Source organism: Mustela lutreola, chromosome 11 (assembly GCF_030435805.1).
Source record: "Mustela lutreola isolate mMusLut2 chromosome 11, mMusLut2.pri, whole genome shotgun sequence".
Lineage (NCBI taxonomy): Eukaryota > Metazoa > Chordata > Mammalia > Carnivora > Mustelidae > Mustela > Mustela lutreola.
The window spans coordinates 38677933-38701150 of record NC_081300.1 but is presented as its reverse complement, the minus strand read 5'-3'; the positions used below and the strand labels follow the sequence as shown (position 1 = coordinate 38701150).

The following is a 23218-nucleotide window of genomic DNA, read 5'->3' as shown; positions in this document are numbered from 1 at the left end:
CCAAAAGTTACTTACATCCATCAAAATTATAATCCCTGTAGTTTCAGGCTTTTTTATTATATATCTCAAAATAATATACTATATAGAATTGATTCAGTTTTACAACTTTAAATAAATATACTCTACAAATCATTCTATAGATTTTTTATTGTTTAGTACATTTTGAGATTTATCTGTGGTTTTATAAATAGCTTTTTTCATTCTTTCACTGCTGTAACATTCCATTGTTTTATTATACCATTCTCCTATTGATGAACATTTCAGTTGTTTTCAAATATTTTTACTATTGTGACTAAGTCTACTATAAGGTCTCTTCCATACTTTCATGTATCATACTAGAATATCTCTAGTAAAGTACATTCTGGGTTGTGGTTTGGGGTTTGTTTTTTTTTTTAATCTTCCATTGTTGTAGATAGAGTCCTTTGTTACTAATTTATTATAAGGATCTTCTCCCAATTTATTTCAGTGTTTTTATTTGAAAATGTATTTATTTTAAATGGAAATAAACATATAAATCATTTTGGATCACCCATGTTCTAAACCCACAAACAATATAAAAAAGCAGTATTTAGACAGTTTAGAAGCTCATCCCCAATGCCCACAAAAACTAAAGCCTTAAAGAAAATGATAGTACCATAGACACTTCTAAAACTTAGTAAATTGTATCTATATACTTCATCTCTTTAGGTGCTGTTTTTCTTTCTTTCTTTTTTTTTTTTCTTTTTAAAGAATGCAAAGAGAGAGAGCAGGAACTGGGGTTGGCGGGGGGGGGGGGGGGCAGAGGGAAAGGGAGAAGCAAACTCCCTGGAGGTCATGACTTGGGGCAGAAGGCAGAGGCTTAATCCACGGAGCCACCCAGGTGCCCCAAGATGCTGTTTCTTTTTATCTGTTTTATTTTCATGGCTTTAATAAGGCTATGAAATTAATGTACCACTTTCCTGTTCTTCCATACCCTCATGAAAATGTTAAGCAACTTTAGGCTATCTTAAAGCATCTCAGTAGCCATGATTCCCTCACACATTCTTTTCAGTAATCAGTGTAGACATACTGATAGTCTTCCAATAATTGTGGAAAACATATTTTTTTGTTTATTCATAGTGGCTTTATCTATAGTTCACCTGATTTATTTTATCATAATTTAAATATACCCAATAATAGTTACAAGTCTGCATTCTCTTCACAGAGAATATTTTAAAAGGTCTGACAATGGAGATACTTAATAAACTGTTGGAATATTAAAAAAATATTTACTTACTTTTCCCAGTTTTTCACCCCATAATATAAGTGAGATTTTAAACTTATTTGAAGTTATGATTCAAATACAAATTATGTCAGAGTCTATCTAGATAACTTCCAAACCCTAAACAGGTTTAACAAAGCTAATAAAGAGCACAGAGTACAAATCCAAACCATCAAGTAAGGGAGGAAATAGGAATCAGAGTCAGCATCCTGGCCAAGGTCAGTAATCAGAGATTTGATATTAACAGAGCAGAGGAAGACCAACCACGATTGAGACTACTGATCTAAAATGTCTAAAGCAGATTGCTTTATTGGTTCTTCTTTGTTGCAGATAAGAAAACTCAGTTTAAGCAAAAATAAATAAAAATAAATAAATAAATAAACACACAAAAAGAAATAATATAACATAAAATTGAGTATTTATGGGAAAGATAGTAGTGAATTTGTCGGAAATACCGGTAGTCCAGCCATAACAGAAGCAGGAATACAAAGACTTAGTTGCCATCAACATTCTCTCTGTCTTGGCCTCAAGTAGTCTTTTCATACTCATTCTATTTTTTTCCTACAACCTGACCTTCTCTGTATTTCAGAAATCTCTGCTGACACTTCCTGAGATTTCTATCATAGAGCTTCAGCCATCAAAGTGATGTTGACTCTTTCTCAAATTTGAATTCCATTATCTCTTGGGGTATTTTAATTAGCCTTACTTGGACCAAGTGCCTATTTGACCCTTTCAATCATTGCTGCGAAGTCAGGATATTATTATTGTCCTCACTTAAGTCCGTTCTCTATTCCTGCCCACATTATGGTCAGGAATGAGGCTACTGTCTGTTATCATAAGCTATCCTCACTATAATGTTGCCAATGGTGGGGTAAGGGAGAAGATAGGGAAATAAGTCTAATCAGATATCCCCAGAGGCTTTATTCCAAAAATGTCAGGCTTACTAACAGGATGTGGTTCTACATGGAAGAATATTTTGGCAGTCATGCAGAAATGCTTCTGAAAATTCTAGTTTTTCCAACAGTGAACAAAGCTATGTTGTGAGGTAGAAAGCATTTTATCAATAACAGTGACTATGGAGAAACTATAAAATAGTTTATTAAGTGTTATATAAGAAGGATTTAGAAAATCTAAGAGACTGGATACTGGACTGAATTATCTTCTAAGATCCATTTTAATATTAGATAATGCTTGAATCATTTCCTTTTAGCCATTCACTTATTCCTTTAGCGGTTTTTAGCTTATATCTTGTCACTGTACTATTTGTGTAGGATACAAAAGAATAAGACAGCTCTGCCTTTAAAGTACTCACCCATTTGATGTGTATTATATGTTTTTTAGTAACATCAAGGAATTTTAGCAAACGTCTAAAAATTACATGTCCATGAGACAATAAAAATAGTCCTTGGTATCGTCCTGCCACCCCATTGCCTTTACCACACATTCCATATTCTAGTCATACCAGTCATCAAAATAAGACATACACTTCTGTGCTGCCATTGCCTTGCACATTCTTTTTATTCTTCCTTTCCTTAGGTATGTAATATCATGTCTCCTTTTACTTGTTACCACAAAACAAATGTACTTACTCCTCTCTATACTTTATTATTACTTAAATATCATATTGCACTTATCATAGTTTCTTAAATAACTGTGCATGTGTTCTTTTTTCCCACTGAATTATAAGACGTGAGAGAAGAATAATGTTCTCTTATTTTTTATAATCAAAGTACAACAGAGTAAGAAACTCAAAACACTGATTGTAATAAGATGAAGATAGTGAATAGTGGGAAATTTTTGAATTTTGATTCATAAAAAAATCAAAGTTAGAGTTATTGTTAATAAAACAAAACAAAATAATTGACATTCATTATATATGTGTGTATATATTTATAATGAGCTTAAAGACAACATTTGCTTGTAAAGTAGCATAATCTTGCCTTAAACATGGAAAAGATTCATATTTATAATAAACTATAGGTCAATATTCCAATCGCACTTTCTAGGAAAAACTTTTTAATTTTCAATATATGATTACTATGGTCATTCTTTTTTATTAAGGTATAATTAATGTAAAATGTAATATTAGCTTCAGGTGTACCACATATCGATTCAGCAGTTTTGTACATTACTCATTGATTACCATGATAACTGTAGTCACCACCTGTCTCCTGTAATGTTCTTACAATATTATTGACTGTATTCCCCATGCTGTACCTTTCATCTCTGTGACTGACTTATATGTGGGATCTAAAAATCAAAATGAACAAACAGAGAAATAAAAACAAGCAAATGAAAAGCCAGACTCTTAAAAACAGAAAACTGCTTCAGAATTTGCCAGAGGGGAGGTAGGTGAGGCAATGGGTGAAATAGATAAGATGGATTAATAGGTACAAATGTCCAGTTTTGGAATAAATAAGTCACAAAGATGTACTCTTTATGTTCATTCTGGACAACCGTTTTCAAAGTTATTTCAAGAAACAATGAAAAAAAGTTTGTCAAATAAAGGTCACCCATTAAAAACAGACTATCACAATGAGCATGAATTTATCAAATATTGACTTTCATTTTAACCCAAATTCCAAAATTTTAAAAATCCTATAATACAAAATTTATAATACCACAGTAATAATAGAAAAAAGAATAAACCCTGCCAAGTGTGTTGATTCCTCAACCTCTTTTTTACAAGGCATTTTTTCCACATCTTTCTCACACATATCTAAAATAATTTCTTTTATAAATCTTTTAACTCTATCCTCTGATTCTTAATCTCTCCTCTCTTTCTTTAATGAAGTTCTATTGACTTTATATTATGTTTGTATTACATCCAATAGATCAGCGTTAAGGTGAATCAAATATTACATCTCATGGTTTTACTAAAGCCAAATACATCTTCGGGAAGATAAGATATCATCTTTCTCTACAAATCAAATTAGAACTGAAAAAGTCCACTTCCACATACATATTCACAGAGTAATCTCATACCGTATTCTGAATTTGTCTAAGAGATGAGCCTTTCACCTTCTGGTAATTACTTCAGACATAAAGAACGACGAGAAAGTCAAATCAGCTTTGATGATGTTAAATTATTTCATAGGTCAATATCATGTACTAAGTTACTATTTCACCTCTAAGTCACATCAAATGATTTTACAGTGAGTGTCCTGAGAAACATTTACATTTACTGACAAAATATAAAGTACTTAAGTCATTTATATTCAAGGGCTACTTTATGTTTGAAATGTAAAATAACAAATCCTTATAAATTTGAAACTTTAAAATTCTCATGGAAGAAATACTTTAATTAAAATATATTATGCCAGGGGTGCCTGGGTGGCTCAATCTCTTAAGTGTCTGCCTTAGGTTTAGGTCATGATCCCAGGGTTCTGGGATTGAGCCCCATCTTAGGTTCCATGCTTAGTGGGAACCTGCTTCTCTCTCTCTCTTAGCAACACCCCCCCCACCCGCCCCTCACTCCTGCTCTCTCTCACTATCTCTGTCTTTCTCAAATAAATAAAATCTTTTTTTAAAAAAAAGACAAGAAAATACTATGTCATTTTAGTATGAGTTACCCTTCAGTCTTGAAGAAATATGCCTTTTCATTTTACTTTTTTAAGAATGTCAACTATTTATTGAACACTTCTATTTCTGATAGAGATTTTAGAGGATATATGAAAATTTAAAAATTTTTAAAAATTAGAATTAAAAAAATAATGAATAAGAGAAAGAAAGAAAGCCCCTGCACACCAAAAGTTTCCGTTTATTTAGAGATACTACTACTACATGAAATAGCGAGAGGAGTCTTGACCCAAAGAAATCAAATATGATAGCTTGAACTTAAAACATACCTCATTTACCTTTACTTCCACAACAACCTATGAGGTAGGTAGGATTATGGCCCCTGTTTTGCAAAGGAGACTTGAAATCAGAGAGGTTAAGTACATTGTAGAACTGGATTTGGCCTTGCAATCTATCACCATGCTGTTCTGCTATAGAAAGATTAGGGACGTATTATAGCCAGTGTTCATAGGGTGAAATAAAAGAAAGAAAAGAGTTATTGGGACATTTCAGTGTGCCATTTTATACAGTAACTCTTTAAATTAAGAACAAAATGTGCAATATTTGGAGCGGAGTCAAGATGGCAGAGAAGTAGCAGGCTGAGACTACTTCAGCTAGCTGGAGATCAGCTAGATAGCTTATCTAAAGATTGCAAACACCTAAAAATCCATCGGCAGATCAAAGAGAAGAAGAACAGCAATTCTGGAAACAGAAAAACAACCACTTTCTGAAAGGTAGGACCGGGGGCGACGTGAATCCAAAGCGACGGGAAGATAGACCCCGGGGGGAGGGGCCGGCTCCCGGCAAGCGGCAGAGGAACGGCGCACAAAATCAGGACTTTTAAAAATCTGTTCCGCTGAGGGATATTGCTCCAGAGGCTAAACCGGGGCGAAGCCCATGCGGGGTCAGCGTGGCCTCAGGTCCCGCAGGGTCACAGAAGGATCGGGGGTGTCTGAGTGTCGCAGAGCTTGCGGGTATTGGAACGGGAAAGCCGGCTACAGAGACAGAGCCAACAGTAAGCTCGCAGCTCGGTGAGCTCGGAGCGCGGCCGGAGGTCAGGCAGACGGGAGTAATTGGGCGCTGTGCTCTGAGGGCGCACTGAGGAGTGGGGCCCTAGGCTCTTGGCTCCTCCGGGCCGGAGACCAGGAGGCCGCCATTTGTACTCCCGTCCTGTGGAACATGCTCAGGGAACAAAAGCTCCTGAAAGCAAACACTAGGGGATTACTCACCCAGGCCCCTGATAAGGGCGGTGTAATTCTGCCTGGGGCAAAGACACTTGAGAATCACTACAACAGGCCCCTCCCCAAGAAGATCAACAAGAAATCCAGCCTAGACCAAGTTCACCTACCAAGGAGTGCGGATTCAATACCAAGGAGAACAGCAGAATTCCAGAGGAGGAGAAAGCAAAGCACGGAACTCATGGCTTTTTCCCTGTGATTTTTTTAGTCTTGCAGTTAATTTGATTTTTTTCTTTTTCATTTTTTGTTTTTTTTTTTTTTTTCTCGCCTTCTGGTAATTTTTTTTTTAACTTTTACCTTTTTCTTTTTTAACGTTTTTTAACTAGTTTATCCAATATATATATTTTTTCTTTTTTATATTTTTCTTATTGGTTTTCTTTTTTTTACTTCTTTTCTTTTCTTTTTTTTTCTTTTTTCTTTTTTTTTTCTTTCTTCCTTTTGAACCTCTTTTTATCCCCTTTCTCCCCCCTCACTATTTGGGATCTCTTCTAATTTGGTTAAAGCATATTTTCCTGGGGTTGTTACCACCCTTTTAGTATTTTACTTGCTCCTTCATATACTCTTATCTGGACAAAATGACAAGACGGAAAAATTCAACACAAAAAAAAAGAACAAGAGGCAGTACCGAAGGCTAGGGACCTAATCAATACAGACATTGGTAATATGTCAGATCTAGAGTTCAGAATGACAATTCTCAAGGTTCTAGCCGGGCTCGAAAAAGGCATGGAAGATATTAGAGAAACCCTCTCGAGAGATATAAAAGCCCTTTCTGGAGAAATAAAAGAAATAAAATCTAACCAAGTTGAAATCAAAAAAGCTATTAATGAGGTGCAATAAAAAATGGAGGCTCTCACTGCTAGGATAAATGAGGCAGAAGAAAGAATTAGTGATATAGAAGACCAAATGACAGAGAATAAAGAAGCTGAGCAAAAGAGGGACAAACAGCTACTGGACCACGAGGGGAGAATTCGAGAGATAAGTGACACCATAAGACGAAACAACATTAGAATAATTGGGATTCCAGAAGAAGAAGAAAGAGAGAGGGGAGCAGAAGGTATACTGGAGAGAATTATTGGGGAGAATTTCCCCAATATGGCAAAGGGAATGAGCATCAAAATTCAGGAGGTTCAGAGAATGCCCCTCAAAATCAATAAGAATAGGCCCACACCCCGTCACCTAATAGTAAAATTTACAAGTCTCAGTGACAAAGAGAATCCTGAAAGCAGCCCGGGAAAAGAAGTATGTAACATACAGTGGTAAAAATATTAGATTGGCAGCTGACTTATCCACAGAGACCTGGCAGGCCAGAAAGAGCTGGCATGATATTTTCAGAGCACTAAACAAGAAAAACATGCAGCCAAGAATACTATATCCAGCTAGGCTCTCATTGAAAATAGAAGGAGAGATTAAAAGCTTCCAGGACAAACAAAAACTGAAAGAATTTGCAAACACCAAACCAGCTTTAGAGGAAATATTGAAAGGGGTCCTCTAAGCAAAGAGAGAGCCTACAAGTGGTAGATCAGAAAGGAACAGAGACCATATACAGTAACAGCCACCTTACAGGCAATACAATGGCACTAAATTCATATCTCTCAATAGTTACTCTGAATGTTAATGGGCTAAATGCCCCTGTCAAAAGACACAGGATATCAGAGGATAAAAAAACAAAACCCATCTATATGTTGCCTCCAAGAAACTCATTTTAAGCCCGAAGACACCTCCAGATTTAAAGTGAGGGGGTGGAAAAGAATTTACCATGCTAATGGACATCAGAAGAAAGCAGGAGTGGCAATCCTTATATCAGATCAATTAGATTTTAAGCCAAAGACTATAATAGGAGATGAGGAAGGACACTATATCATACTCAAAAGGTCTGTCCAACAAGAAGATTTAACTATTTTAAATATTTATGCCCCCAAAGTGGGCGCAGCCAACTATATAAACCAATTAATAACAAAATCAAAGAAACACATCAACAATAATACAATAATAGTAGGGGACTTTAACACTCCCCTCACTGAAATGGACAGAGCATCCAAGCAAAAGATCAGCAAGGAAATAAAGACCTTAAATGACACACTGGACCAGATGGACATCACAGATATATTCAGAACATTTCATCCCAAAGCAACAGAATACACATTCTTCTCTAGTGCACATGGAACATTCTCCAGAATAGATCACATCCTCGGTCCTAAATCAGGACTCAATCGGTATCAAAAGATTGGGATCATTCCCTGCATATTTTCAGACCACAATGCTCTAAAGCTAGAACTCAACTACAAAAGGAAGTTTGAAAAGAAACCAAATACATGGAGACTAAACAGCATCATTCCAAGGAATGAATGGGTCAACCAGGAAATTAAAGAAGAATTGAAAAAAATCATGGAAACAAATGATAATGAAAATACAACGGTTCAAAATCTGTGGGACACAACAAAGGCAGTCCTGAGAGGAAAATATATAGCGGTACAAGCCTTTCTCAAGAAACAAGAAAGGTCTCAGGTACACAACCTAACCCTACACTTAAAGGAGCTGGAGAAAGAACAAGAAAAAAACCCTAAGCCAAGCAGGAGAAGAGAAATCATAAAGATCAGAGCAGAAATCAATGAAATAGAAACCAAAAAGACAATAGACCACATCAACAAACTAGGAGCTGGTTCTTTGAAAGAATTAATAAAATTGATAAACCCCTGGCCAGACTTATCAAAAAGAAAAGAGAAAGGACCCAAATAAATAAAATCATGAATGAAAGAGGAGAGATCACAACTAACCCCAAAGAAATACAAACTATTATAAGAACATACTATGAGCAACTCTACGCCAACAAATTTGACAATCTGGAAGAAATGGATGCATTCCTAGAAACAATATAAACTACCACAACTGAACCAGGAAGAAGTAGAAAGCCCGAGCAGACCCATAACCAGTAAGGAGATTGAAACAGTCATTAAAAATCTCCAAACAAACTGAGGGTTGCTGGGGGGAGGGCGTTTGGGAGAAGGGGGTGGTATTATGGACATTGGGGAGGGTATGTGTTTTGGTGAGTGCTGTGAAGTGTGTAAACCTGGTGATTCACAGACCTGTACCCCTGGGGATAAAAATATATGTTTATAAAAAATAAAAAAAAATTATTAAAAAAAAAATCTCCAAACAAACAAAAGCCCAGGGCCAGACGGCTTCCCGGGGGAATTCTACCAAACATTTAAAGAAGAACTAATTCCTATTCTCCTGAAACTGTTCCAAAAAATACAAATGGAAGGAAAACTTCCAAACTCATCTTATGAGGCCAGCATCACCTTGATCCCAAAACCAGACAAGGAACCCATCAAAAAAGAGAGCTATAGACCAATATCCTTGATGAACACAGATGCAAAAATACTCAACAAAATACTAGCCAATAAGATTCAACAGTACATTAAAAGGATTATTCATCATGACCAAGTGGGATTTATTCCAGGGCTGCAAGGTTGGTTCAACATCCGCAAATCAGTCAATGTGATACAACACATCAATAAAAGAAAGAACAAGAACCATATGATACTCTCAATAGATGCTGAAAAAGCATTTGACAAAGTACAGCATCCCTTCCTGATCAAAACTCTTCAAAGTGTAGGGATAGAGGGCACATACCTCAATATCATCAAAGCCATCTATGAAAAACCCACTGCAAATATCATTCTCAATGGAGAAAAACTGAAAGCTTTTCCACTAAGGTCAGGAACATGGCAGGGATGTCCATTATCACCACTGCTATTGAACATAGTACTAGAGGACCTAGCCTCAGCAATCAGACAACAAAAGGAAATGAAAGGCATCCACATCGGCAAAGAAGTCAAATTATCACTCTTCGCAGATGATATGATACTATATGTGGAAAACCCAAAAGACTCCACTCCAAAACTGCTAGAACTTATACAGGAATTCAGTAAAGTGTCAGGATATAAAATCAATGCACAGAAATCAGTTGCATTTCTCTACACCAACAACAAGACAGAAGAAAGGGAAATTAAGGAGTCAATCCCATTTACAATTGCACCCAAAACCATAAGATACCTAGGAATAAACCTAACCAAAGAGGCAAAGAATCTATACTCAGAAAACTATAAAGTACTCATGAAAGAAATTGAGGAAGACACAAAGAAATGGAAAAATGTTCCATGCTCCTGGATTGGAAGAATAAATATTGTGAAAATGTCTATGCTACCTAAAGCAATCTACACATTTAATGCAATTCCTATCAAAGTACCATCCATCTTTTTCAAAGAAATGGAACAAATAATTCTAAAATTTATATGGAACCAGAAAAGACCTCGAATAGCCAAAGGGATATTGAAAAAGAAAGCCAAAGTTGGTGGCATCACAATTCCGGACTTCAAGCTCTATTACAAAGCTGTCATCATCAAGACAGCATGGTACTGGCACAAAAACAGACACATAGATCAATGGAACAGAATAGAGAGCCCAGAAATAGACCCTCAACTCTATGGTCAACTAATCTTCGACAAAGCAGGAAAGAATGTCCAATGGAAAAAAAGACAGCCTCTTCAATAAATGGTGCTGGGATAATTGGACAGCCACATGCAGAAAAATGAAAGTGGACCATTTCCTTACACCACACACAAAAATAGACTCAAAATGGATGAAGGACCTCAATGTGAGAAAGGAATCCATCAATATCCTTGAGGAGAACACAGGCAGCAACCTCTTTGACCTCAGCCACAGCAACATCTTCCTAGGAACAACGCCAAAGGCAAGGGAAGCAAGGGCAAAAATGAACTATTGAGATTTCATCAAGATCAAAAGCTTTTGCACAGCAAAGGAAACAGTTAACAAAATCAAAAGACAACTGACAGAACGGGAGAAGATATTTGCAAACGCCATATCAGATAAAGGACTAGTGTCCAGAATCTATAAAGAACTTAGCAAACTCAACACCCAAAGAACAAATAACTCAATCAAGAAATGGGCAGAGGACATGAACAGACATTTCTGCAGAGAAGACATCCAGATGGCCAACAGACACATGAAAAAGTGCTCCATATCACTCGGCATCAGGGAAATACAAATCAAAACCACAATGAGATATCACCTCACACCAGTTAGAATGGCTAAAATCAACAAGTCAGGAAATGACAGATGCTGGCGAGGATGCGGAGAAAGGGGAACCCTTCTACACTGTTGGTGGGAATGCAAGCTGGTGCAGCCACTCTGGAAAACAGCATGGAGGTTCCTCAAAATGTTGAAAATAGAACTGCCCTATGACCCAGCAATTGCACTATTGGGTATTTACCCTAAAGATACAAACATAGTGATCCAAAGGGGCACATGCACCCAAATGTTTATAGCAGCAATGTCCACAACAGCCAAACTATGGAAAGAACCTAGATGTCCATCAACAGATGAATGGATCAAGAAGATGTGTTATATATACACAATGGAATACTATGTAGCCATCAAAAGAAATGAAATCTTGCCATTTGCGACAACATGGATGGAACTAGAGCATATCATGCTTAGTGAAATAAGTCAAGCAGAGAAAGACAACTATCATATGATCTCCCTGATATGAGGAAGTGGTGATGCAACATGGGGGCTTAAGTGGGTAGGAGAAGAATCAATGAAACAAGATGGGATTGGGAGGGAGACAAACCATAAGTGACTCTTAATCTCACAAAACAAACTGAGGGTTGCTGGGGGTAGGGGGTTTGGGAGAACGGGGTGGGATTATGGACATTGGGGACGGGATGTGCTATGGTGAGTGCTGTGAAGTGTGTAAACCTGGTGATTCACAGACCTGTACCCCTGGGGATAAAAATATATGTTTATAAAAAATTAAAAATTAAAAAAAATGTGCAATATTTCCCAATCATTTGTTAAATGTAAACTTGATTTTAACGGAATCTAAATTCTCTGTTTGAGACTATAGAATTAGGCTCAAATTCAAATAGATTCAAAGCTTAAATATAAAAGAAAAAACAAACAGCTAGAGGAAACTTTATATAAAAATGAGAAAGGTCCCTGAGCATAACACCAAAAAATACATCAAGTTCTAGAGCTATGACTCCATAAAAGTTTAAAGCTATCCAACCATTTTTTTAAAGATTTTTTTTATTTTTTTTGACACAGAGAGAGAAATCACAAGTAGGCAGAGAGGCAGGCAGAGAGAGAGGAGGAAGTAGGCTCTCCACCAAGCAGAGAGCCAGATGCTGGGCTCGATCCCAGGTCCCTGAGACCATGACCTGAGCTGAAGGCAGAGGCTTAACTCACTGAGCCACCCAGCTGCCCCTATCCAACCATTTTTTTTTTTAAATCTCTCAAATCAGGAAGAAATTTTTAAGATGTGGGTAACAAAATGTTCCTGGCTTAATGTATAAAGTTACAAAAAATTGGTGAGAAAAAAATGAGCAAAGAATTGGAATTGACTATCCCTAGACAACCCCCACATACAAACACACACCCTTGGGAGAAAGAGAGCAAATTGATATAGAAAACGTTTGCGGTCTTCAGTAATTAATATGATAAAACTTATTTGCATAAGTTATAATACAGTTAAGTAATAGAAGAATCAATTTATTACATAGCAAAAGGTAATACACATGTGCAAACTGCAAAAGAATGTCCGTATTGTGAATGGCTATATTACTTGAAATAAGGGGAGAGAAAATAATATATGATAGAAATAAGCTACATCTCTCTTTAGTAAAGGAAACCATAGTTTTAATTTAAAAAGGGACCTCTTTAAATCATGGAACCATACTTAATGAAATAGAAAATATAAAGAAAAATCACTTTTACCTAGAAATTCTTTTTATTCAGGTAACCATGTTATAAATCATTTATCTTTATTAGTCATGTAAACTAGAGGATGCAGAACATTTGTAACCTACAGAACCAAAGAACTTATTTGTTAACAAAAATAAGCTTAAATTTGAGATTGCTTCAATGTTATAGTTAAGATTATATGTGCTGTTTTGCTGTAATTCTATGTAAAAAGATAAACACCTTGTAAATTTTTTTTCTTTTCCACCTAAAATGTAAACTTTGTTTTTCAATACTTTTGGTATAAATATAGATAATTATGAATGTATAACCACACTAATGTATATATTATGAATAATGGTAAATTTCTTGCTGAACTGGTGGGATAGACTACCAAGTTGGAATTTAGTTGATTCAGAGGAAAATATTAATGTGATATTCTTTACAGGGCTTAGCTGTAGACTAAGATCCAGGCTTCTATAGCAAAGAAGTATATTGGTAGTGGGAAAAGTTGTTTTAATGGAACTATAAGTTTTACTTAGGAATGTCAGTAATATATTTCTTCAACACCAATGTTAGTATTAACTTTTCACGCCTCCCCCCCCCCACACACACCCCAATACAACATTTGTAGGTGTATATACCAGTGAGGGGTCTTATTCCTAATTTTATACACTCTAGGATCCTCAGAAACAAAGAAACAAATCTCTTTTTAAAAACAATTCTGATAACTCATTTAAGAAGGACTGAACCTAGCAATAAGGAACACATTATCTCCATGCTGTTTCTATCTATAATTCATTTATGATGCTTTACTAAGAGAAACCGTAAAATATTTTAAAAATTGTTTGCCTTTTCCCATTGATTTAATTACTCTTTTAAAGATCGCAACAAGCAGCAGCCTTGAAATTTTTCAAACCTATTGTCTACTAAGGAACTAAATGTTAAGACAACTCATTTACATTGACTAATGTGGTATTAAGGTACATAAAATGTGACCTTTCCACAGGTTTATTTATTGCTTTATAAGAAAAACTCATAAACTATTCTGAGGTTATATTTGAATAATGAAGAAACTACTCAGTGTGAGTTCACCTTCGATTAGAAATTTTAACAACACTCACCAAGATCTCTCTATTTTTTTAATGCAAGACTGTCCATTCTGCCTGTCATTTTTATGAACCTTGTAGGGTTTAAATTTGGATAATCTGAGAGGAATCCTGAGTATTCACATAGGAGATACTTTAAAAATTCTACTGAGAACTGAGTTTTCTGCATTTGCGAAAGAATTATCCATACATTGGCAGGGGGCCTCCAGAGTATATCTGATTTTTATTTATCCAGATTCCCTAAATGATCTTCCCCAAAATGCAACTACTGCATTAATGCAAAGCATATGTTTCTAAATAAGAAAGAATTCTAGTTCATATGAGCTACCAAGTTAAAATTTAATAAAAACCGAAAGACTAACTCTTCCTTGAATATGACCTCGGCAAAAGGTCATTTCCCCCCCCTCCTATAGCTCTTCAAACATGAAATTGAAAACAGGTAGTGCGCTGCTGCCTCTCACCCCTTCACCCACTACTCACTCAGTGTTTCTCTTCTTAGGTTCTTTACCCGAGCCCAGTAAGTCATCTGAAGGAAAAGAAAATATGAAACTAAAACTAATCAGAAAATAAAGAATAGGGTGAAACTTGACAATGAAGCTTTATTTCCTTCTAACTACAGCTTTAAGCTGTTAGTTGAAAAAATTTAATGAAATACTGAGGTTTCCTATTACATGTTTCATTCTAAACAGTAATGCACCTTAATAGCTTCCCACTCCATGACTGGCTAATAATTCAACATAAGCAATTTCTTTGTATGGAAAGGTGTACTTTCCTATACTTTTGAAAAAGAAAACCAAACTGGATGTCCCTATGAGGTTATCATTATGCAATGGGAAAAAGAAGTAATTCTTTTATTAATGATGCCATTTTTGAAAGATTTTAAAATATAAACATTTGGATTTTTTAAATTACTATGATTAAGCAAAGATCTCAATACAAGCATTACTTATTTATATTTTCTAGGAATTATATAATTTTTACCACGAAATGATTTAAATTGTTAATGTTCAGTATAGATCTCAACATTCATCCAGTGGTATGGATCTTGAAAAATATTAAATCACGCTGGAAAATCAAGATTTCCTCTAATTTCCTTTCTTGTTGTTCTTAAATTATCGGTTAAAAGAACCACTTTTTGTGGTTCTTGTCTGCTACAAGACAAACCAAAGATATCAATAAAAATAAATAAATAAATAATAGCACCCAGTAAGAAGTCTGTGTTTAGTGAAATAACAGACAAATAGAGAGCAAATGTGTAACCATCTGGAGAATAAGAAAATCAAAAGTAATAAGCAGCATTCAGAATTTATTATAAAGAAATTATGCCAAGAGCTTCTTACTGCAGTTTTCTATGGAAATGTTCAAATTAGTGGATAAAGAAATACATTATATACAACATATTTGGACCCCACTGATATCATTTTATACGTAATCTCATATCATAATATTTGCTAAGTAATCTAAATTAGCTTGGCTATAAATGCTGTCATACTGATTGAAAATTTGCTATCACACTACAAACAGCCAGTCATAATAAATGACACAGCTTGGTGGAATTGTCTGGAGCCAGAGGGATATGATATTGGGTCATCTTTGACAGTGTATTACAAAATGAAAAGAAATTAATAAGTCTAAAAGCAACTGAAATACCAAACACATACAAAATAGAGGGTAGAAAAGAGAGGAGACATAATGTAAACTAAATAGGTCAAATAAACTGGCAGAAGTTCATCATCACCTTAAGGAGGGGTATAAAGTGGGATCCAGAATGGCTCCCATCATCATCAGAAGTATAGTTGTGACAATTCCACTCACATTTGCTACTTCAGAATATAGATGGAGAAGGAAGAGGAAGAAGAGGGAAAAAAATAAAATGTTCTTTTCCACTGTTGGAATCAGGATGTCCCCTAAATATCAGCATTTCAGAAATCAGATTCCATTACTAGCTGGCATTTTCCTGCTGCATCTTTGTTTTTAGAGATTATTTGTTTTCTCTTTGAAGCCACAGGGCTTGGCATGTATTAAGTAGTCAGAAATTTTCTTGAATGGAATTTCTGAACTCTGTGTGACAGAACATCTCTGGAATCTTAGTTTGAGATGGTGATACTGGAGCATAAAGGAACGTTATGGGCCTGTTTTCTAAAGCTGTACTATCCTAGACTAAAGACACTAGCCATCCTAAATTTTAAAATTAAAAATTCCATCCTTTGGCTATATTAGCCCCCTTCAAGGCCTCAGTAACCACAGGTAGCTTAGTGGTCACACATTCTAGGACAGTTCTATCACTGTAGAGAAGTGTCTCAGCAACATTTTCTGGAGTGTGTCAGTAGCATATGATAATTTTCCATACATATTTTCCAAACTCCATATTCATTTATTCACTCAGAAAATATTTATTGAATATACATTATATGGTAGTCACTGAAGACACAAAAATAAACAAGACCTCTTTTTAACCATTTAGAATCTTTTGTGGGAAGACATTAGTGAATAAGTAGTCACAATCCAGTGCCATGCCGGAGGATTAATTGGAGGAGAGCATAATTTGAGGCCAAAAATGATCAAGAAGAAGACTACTAATCAAGGTATTTTTTTTTTAAATTAATCCAGAGGAAATAAAAATGGAGAGAAGAAGAAAGAACCAAAAGATATTTAATAGGAACAAACTGCATTATTTGGTAAGAAATCAGACATGGTAACAGCAAAGGAAGAGTCTAGAGTAACTCCCGTTGCTGGCAAGAGGGAGTGGGTCGATGGCAATGCCATTCTCTTCATCTGGGTCGATGTGAGGAACTGGTAGGATTAGAGGAAAGATGACTATTTTAAATTTACCTATGAGTGCTTTTTAATGTTAAATGTGTGTCTACTATTCATGAGAAAATTTGAAAAGAGCTAGTTTTTTCAGTATTATCATTTTGGAGCTGATAATTTGATGAGATCACACAACAAAGAAAGGAATCTTGACGAAGCCAGAAAATTAACGACATTAACAATTTCTAGAAAACTAGGGCGGGGAGGAAAGTCCATTTAATGTGGCAATAGGTCATGGGTGACATTAAATGACAGTAGCAGAATTTAAGCAGCAAGAAGCCCAGGAGTGAATGAATGAGGAAGAAGAAAAGACATGAGTCAACCACTGTTTCCAGAGAACAAACAAATACAGGATGGAAAGAGCTGTACAGGAAATGATATGTAGATACAAGAGGGGGTATTTATTTGTTTGCTACTTCTATTGTGGAAAAGACTTGAGCATTTAGTTTAAAAGTTGCCATGTCCATCGGCTGTGCATATAATGGGTTCATTTTAGCTTGTTTGGATTAATTGCAGCTTATCTCCAGAGTTACTGACCCTTGGCCAACACTATGGAATGCATTAACTAAGGATAAATGATGTTTTTAAACGACGGGTCTGTGAGTTGTTTCAGAGCAGCATATATCATCAGCCTGCCAGCACTGTTTAATAATAATAATTGGATTTATAATTGCATCTAATTTTGACAGAGCCTAGGAGAGGGGAGCTTTCAAAGTAAAAGCTGGAAACACAAGCTAGAATATGTATATATGAGGAATTTCATACAGGAGATCTCCACCATGGGAAGATTTGGCTTTCCTGCTACAGAGGTGCGTCAGATGCACAGCAGTAGTGGTTACAGACCTGTCTGCACAGAAATGGGAGAATAGAGGAATCTGTGCCTAAGATCTCTGGACACTTTTCTTGCATATTTTCTGCTGTTTATGTGCTATATATTTTGCCTGTAATAAAATTGTTCAGAGAGCACAAACTGAGTAAACGGAGTTCCATAAGCAGTGGAACACTAGAGGGATTAACACATAATTAACCCTGGCTAATATAATGTCACTAGCAAAAATACTCAGCTTCCTTCAGTCTTTCAAAGAATTTGTCGCAAGTGTGATTTGGGGGCTCAACAATTACAATTCCTGAGGATAGATTTCTCTTCAAGGAAAAAATATATACTTCACTTGCACAAAACAAATTTAAAAGAAAAATAGTTGTCCAGTTTGTCTGTGAGACATCTTACTAACCATCAGCGATATTTAGTTTATCTATAAATAACTGGTCTTCATGTAAAGTATTTCATTAGCTTATTAAGAGAAGCAGTCCATTTTAGGTACTCATGCCCTCTTGTTAGTAGTCTTCCACTGCCTTTTCAACCATTTCTTCACACCTCCACCTTCACTATGTCATTTCACATGCCCAGACCTCTCGTCCATTTTGTTGGCTGTGGGTAAATCCAAAGTTTTTCCAGTATCCTAATAGTATATTAAATCCCTTCATTGCACACTGAAAAGTCTTTTTTTTTTTTAATTTAATTTAATTTTTTTTTCAGTGTTCCAAAATTTACTGTTTATGCACCACACCCAGGCTCCCTGCAATATGTGCCCTCCTAATACCCACCACCAGGCTCACCCCCACCCCCCACCCCTCCAAAACCCTCAGTTTGTTTCTTAATGTCCACAGTCTCTCATGGTTTGTCTCCCATCCTGGCTCACATAAGTATCCAGGAAAAAAAGCCAGATAGTAATGTTCATAGATATAGACTAAGAGTGATGAAAGTAGATAATCAGTTTAATCAAGTGCCAAGGAACATAGCTTTTAAGTCAGTAAAATATGGGATTAAGTTCTGGATGGGCTCCTTACCATCTACATGACCTTGAGAAGACTACTTCGTGTATTTAAGCATCAGTCTCCTCCTCTGGAAAATGATGTAAATGATAATGTCTCAAAGTGTCGTGAGGAGATTAGATATATGGCAAAGTGTTTAGTTCACTGACCAGTGTATAATAACTGCTTAATAAATAGCCATGATTTAAATTCAGTGAATGAGAATTCACTAACAAATTATATGGTCATGAATACAATACTTAAACTATCCAAATCTGTCCATATCTCAGTTTTCTAATATAAGGGTAAAATTAAGTTTACCTAACTGAATTTCTGTGAACATTGAGAGACTGAATATACAGATGGACAGGGGCCAAACCATATGTAAAAATAGAATTCTAACCCACCAGAATTCTCTACACCAACCAGCCCAGGAAGCCAAACCACAACCTCTATAGTAATCTTCCCAGAACAATCAGGACTTTGTTAGTTACTGCCAGCTTCCCTAATATTTGTCTGTACTTCCAACTCAGGACCAACCAGAGAAAGCCAAATAAGCTCCTCAAACCGATCATATAGGATGTCCCGCTCCTAGTTAACCCATCTCCAGCTTCCCCATGTCAACAAAGTCCAGGGCATACCTAAAGTCCTCTCTCTCTCTCTTTTTTTTTTCATTTGAAGACTCCTACTTTCTTGTCTCCCTTTGCATTTCTGCCCTACACAAACGATGGCGGCTGACTCCTTGCTATTGCAACCTCTGAACAAATAGGCTCCATTTATTTTCATTTGGGTGGTTTTTGTATCCATAGCATTATAACTGAGGTTAAAAGTTCAGCACCAATTTTGAAATTCCATATATTTATTAGTGTTATTATAGTGCAGAAAACAGACATCATGATCATTAAGGCTCAACCATGCAACCATCTGCTTGTGGAAGTACTACTTTTCCACCAGGCACATAATCCAAAACTTACGATCAATCCAGTTCTCTGTCTTACAGCATTACCACAACGCAAATTCTTCGCCCACTCTGAGTATTCCAGTTGCCTACTCTCCCTGCTTTTCCTTTCTTACCATACATCTTCTGCTTTCCATTTTGTCGAGATTCCAATGTCTAGCATTTTAGGAATTCTTTAGTCAATATTCTCATTAACCTTGTTTTGTAGGTAAACTCTGGGTAGACAAATATTGTTTTTATTTTTTTCCCCAGAACCTCTCCTTTTAAGATAAAGAGAGTTCCTTTCTTTTAAGAAATTATTTGCCCACTCCATCTACATGGTTCGATAAATTGCTGTCAATCCTATTAGTCCTAACCCCAACATGAATGCTTTAGGGACAGTCAGGTAAACCAACTGCAGACAAGGAGTCTCATCCCTGGCGTTTCTAGATTTTCTTGTTAGGCTGGGAATTTATGAGTCCAGAGCTCTTGGAAATCAAGTTATAGTTTAGTGGAATAAACTTGTGTGAGAATGAAGTCCATAGTAGAAAGGAAAAAGAAAGTGTATGTCACTTACTGCCTTAGGGAATGGAGAAGAAAGAACAAACTCTGAAGTTGTAGTGACAGGTTAGTTGAGTCTGAGGTTATGTTGAATCTGAAGCAAGAGCAGAAGAGACAGGCTGAATTGAGTGTAAGACGTGTGGTAGTTACCAACATAACGGGACTTCAGGTAAAATTGGTAGGTTATGGTTCAAACTCATAGTTTTGGCAGCTCTGGAAATTAGCTGGATATGGTTAATAATAAAATCTTAAGAATGCAATAATAAAATGAGAAGTATTATATATTGAGGATAGAAATGCACTTGTCTCACATACAAATGTCTAAAGATAATTCAAAATAAACCAACAGCTCAAAATCCTTTAGGTTGTGGGCATTTGGATGCATTTCATAGTTAGCCATTCATTTGTCTGAGTTCTTAACCTTGTTAAGTGGTGTCCTAAACCCTATTTGCCAAATAGGACCCAGAAATGACTTGACGGGGAAAAGGCCTGGAAGGACAGGGAGGGATGTTAGGCAGTTAGGCATGAGTGAGGAGGGATAAAGCAGGTGCTGGCCACACCCTCAGTGCCCAGCCACACCTTCAGAGACACCTCGAGGGGCCAAAAAAAAAGGGAAGGACTAGCTACAGAGCTGGGTCAAAAGCCACAAGGGGACTTCTTCTTCTTTTTTTTTTTTTTTTTTAAGATTTTATTTATTTGACAGACACAGACCACAAGTAGGCAGAGAGGCAGGCAGAGAGAGAGAGAGGAGGAAACAGGCTCCCTGATGCGGGGCTTGATCCCAGGACCCATCGGATCATAACCTGAGCCAAAGGCAGAGGCTTTAACCCACTGAGCCACCCAGGCACCACCCACAAGGGGACTTCTAAGAGCGGAACATGTGCACATAGAGTGCAACGTATCCTTAAGTACCTTTAAGGTAACAAAAGGTCATTAGACACTCATAAATATACAATACAGAAATGAATACAATTATAACAGAATGAATCATGGGTAGGTGCATGCGCAGGAGCCAAAATGTTACATAACCACCAGCTGTCAGTCAAAAATGTCAATCAAAACAAAATTTACATAGGCAAAAAGCAGGCTTAAAAGGATGCCTCTAGGGACGCCTGAGTGGCTCAGTTGGTTAAGCAGCTGCCTTCGGCTCAGGTCATGATCCCAGCGTCCTGGGATCGAGTCCCAAATCGGGCTCCTTGCTCGGCAGGGAGCCTGCTTCTCCCTCTGTCTCTGCCTGCCATTCTGTCTGCCTGTGCTCGCTCTCTCCCCTTCTCTCTCTCTGATAAATAAATAAAATCTTAAAAAACAAAAAACAAAAAAGGATGCCTCTAGATCTTCTGGGTGCCATTGCTACTCTTGTTCAAGCACTGGCCTGCGTTCACTCTTGAAAGTGTGTGACGGGGCACTTGGGTGGCTCAGTGGGTTAAAGCCTCTGCCTTCTGCTCAGGTCATGATCCCAGGGTCCTGGGATTGAGCCCCGTGTTGGGCTTTCTGCTCCTTGGAAAGCCTGCCTCCTCCTCTCTCTCTCTGCCTGCCTCTCTGGCTACTTGTGATCTCTGTCTGTCAAATAAATAAATACATAAATCTTAAAAAAGAGAGAGAGAGAGAAAAAAAAAAAGAAAGCGTGTTATACTCCACTACTCAACTCCCCATTCTGGTCTTGGGTCTCCAATTCTGAGGTGCCTCTGGGACAAGAACCAAGTTACCCAGTAACAGGGATAGCTTTAGAATGTTACACTTGGGTCAAGATGTCCAGACAGCTCATGCAATAGTAAGTAGGCCTGGGAAGTTACCAAATCAATTCACAAATACTTATTGAGCATCCAGTGTCAAAGAAATAGAAAATGCTTTGAACTGGAAGTGAGAAAGAGGTCTCCTGAGTCTGAAGTTTGCTAATTCTCAGTCCTTGGTTAAGTCATGTATCAGCTGTGTGCCTCATTTTCCTCATCTGCAGAAATGAGTGTTATTGTGGGTCATCTTACTTGGGGTGCTGTAGAACAAATAAAATTCCCAGCCTCTGCCCTAAGTAGATGTGCAGTATTAGAGAAGACACTTGAAAAATAAAATATCAAAAGAAGAAAAATAGCAATTCAAAATAATAATAATACATGAACCACCACAAGGAGGCCTTATAAGCAAAATAAAAGGTAGAAATAATTATTAAAAGAATGAGAGCCTAGGGATGCCGTTCTAGACAACGTGAAGTACAGCTGGGCGGCCAGTGGAGGGAGACTTTACATCCCTAACCCACGCCACGGGGATTTTTCTCAAACTCCCCGAGTGACAGCCTTGCTTCCGCCTCCCGGAAGGGATTGATTAAGGAACTGACCGGAATGGGGGTGTAACTCAGGGCACAGGCGCCCCAGGATACGGGGCTCTGGCTGCTGCGGGTGGGAGCCGTGCAGGCCGCCAGAGGAATGCGCAGCCCCGGACTCACCGGCTCCGCCCGTCTCCCGGTGCCGCTTCTGCGCACCCCGCCGGCTCCGCGGCGCCCGCGGCCGAGGCCCTCGGGGTCGGTTACCCGGCGTCCAGGCAACCGCGGAGCGGAGGCAAGGGCCCCGGACTTCTGGGCTCGAGCTCGTTGGGCCTCCCGGGCAGGTAATGAGTCTGCCCGGCGTTTCCGCCCCAGACCAGCCCGCCTGGTGCTCTGAGCTCTTCCCGGGAGCCGCCCCCTCCGCGCTCCTTTCCTTCTGTAACCAACATGCCCCGCAAAACTCCCATTTCTCTTTACTGAAGAGGAATTGGGTGGGCACCAGTCAACGCCTTTCCTACAGTATTTATTACTGTAGGAGCATCAAAATCAGAGCATCAAAGATTTTTTAAATTCCAGTATTTATTACAGTATTTATTACTGTTGGAGCATCAAAATCAGAGCATCAAAGATTTATTGAATTCCAAGACAGGAGAACTTTAATTCTTACTCTCAATGTTTCTGTTACCTTCAGTATAATTTCTATTAAAGGGAAGCCTTCCAGTGCCTGTTTTCTTGCCCTTTATTACAATGCAAGGAAGACTGTAAGTGCCAACCTCGGTTTGTTTTGATTGTTGGTCTTAAGGTGATCTGAGTATTGAAAAACATGAACAAACTATTAGGGAGGAAAGGAAAACTTCTCTTTGTGTCTGGAGATTGAGGTGGGGAAAATGATGAATTCAAGCCATTTGTGTAAGGGTCTATTTTTAAGAAAAAACA

At 37.3% G+C, this 23218-nt stretch overlaps 1 protein-coding gene across 2 annotated transcripts in view; it reads right to left on the bottom strand.

The window, feature by feature from the left end:
• Window positions 1-22551, bottom strand: part of CCDC178 (coiled-coil domain containing 178) — a 442908-nt gene extending 420357 nt beyond the window's left edge. The window contains exons 1-2 of one of the 2 annotated variants that reach the window (XM_059140259.1): window positions 22466-22551; window positions 14388-14433 (exon numbers count right to left, since the gene is read on the bottom strand). The gene's annotated coding sequence lies outside the window, so the exon portion shown is untranslated. The remainder of the gene's footprint in view (window positions 1-14387; window positions 14434-22465) is intronic. The other variant, XM_059140258.1, reaches the window with a different exon arrangement.
• Window positions 22552-23218: the final 667 nt, after the last annotated feature.